Below are 1,651 nucleotides of genomic sequence, written 5' to 3' on the forward strand. Positions count from 1 at the left end.
GTAGAAGTCTCGCCTTCCTATATTATCTTCATGAAGGACAATTATAACTTGATCCTTGACTAGATCGACTACTTCCTCGTTAATCGAATCTAGGAACATCTTCCTAACATCCTCTAGGAGAGCCGCACGATGCCTTTGTATAATGGCCTCAACCTTGGCCGTGAACTCGGAGTCCTCGCCTTGATCATCATTATCATGCCCGTTCCTCGTCTTCATTCTAAGAAATGAACTCGGTTAGGAACGCAACACGAATAAATTACATACACCATCATGAACAATAATCACAATCATATAAATACGCCACCGTTCGCACATCCCATCTAGTTCAATACTTGTTGTACATCACTTACTTGACTTGGCTTGTAACCGTAATAATGGTCGCGAAGCATTATTATGCTCACACGCCATGCTGAGCTCATGAATACAACAACTATCTCGTTAGATGTTTAACACAAAACAACATGATTAGTAACAACATAATCAATACATAGCTAGTTCACCTATTCTCTAAGGCACTAGCTAAAACCCGAACCGACCCGTAATCCTACAAGTCCCGCAACAAATAAGCACACACAAAAAGTCTAAGTCTAGGCGCATATCTCAAGTCACCTAAATTCCTTAGACCATGCTCTGATACCACTTGTAACGACCCGACATCGTTTTCCCAAAAACACGCCTTAAAAAAAATTTGTGAGACAGTGCATCTGGACGGCGTCCAGTTATCTGGACGGCGTCCAGTTGTGAAGACCAGGATGGTGCCCAGCCATCTGGGACGGCGTCCAATTGAACTACAAAATTCTGTTCCCGGGGTCCAACTTACGCGAGCGGAAAACCCGTTTCCTGACACTTTTAAACGAAACGGTTTTCCCAACATGTTATAATAATTAAAACTAACACTTTTCAATAATAAAACAAGTTTTACGACACCGGGCCCACATCGGCCGTTTTACGACTTTCGAACAAAATACAAGTTTTCGACTACATGAGTTTAAGTTCCAAACACAACTACGAGCATGATGTTTGGGGATAAACTACCCAATCCTAAGTCGAAATCAAAAGTAATCCAAGCAAGCATCAAAAGGGGAAATTATCTAATCCCGAGTATACCCTTGCCACGTCCGCCTTCGAACCTAAAAATGTAAACAACGAGAGGGTAAGCTAATGCTTAGTGAATGCAATACTTATACGCATACATACATAATTCAATCACTTGCATACACCTACACAAACAACACAATAATCATTAGCAAACCGCAATAAACGTATAATCGTACGTACAACAAGTCAACCCCATTAGCATAGAAATCTCAACAATAATACGTGCCAACAACAAAATACGTACAATGCTTGCGAAACATACACACCCCAACATACACAATGTCGACATTCGACTTGATGGTGACCGACGAAGAGCGGTAGGTCAAATACGTTAACCACTCACCACCCATCGCAACGCGTACGTGGCCGACGAAGAGCGGTAGGTCAGATACGTTAACCACTCACCACTACGCACCATGAGGCCGACGAAAAGTGCAACCGAAACGTTAACACTTACCTCAATCACAAGGATGGCCGACAAAAAGCGTAACCGCTTACCATTCTACGATAAGTGGCCAACGAAGAGCAGATCCCAAAACGGACAACACTCACC

The sequence above is a fragment of the Rutidosis leptorrhynchoides genome, chromosome 2, assembly GCF_046630445.1.
Source record: "Rutidosis leptorrhynchoides isolate AG116_Rl617_1_P2 chromosome 2, CSIRO_AGI_Rlap_v1, whole genome shotgun sequence".
NCBI lineage: Eukaryota > Viridiplantae > Streptophyta > Magnoliopsida > Asterales > Asteraceae > Rutidosis > Rutidosis leptorrhynchoides.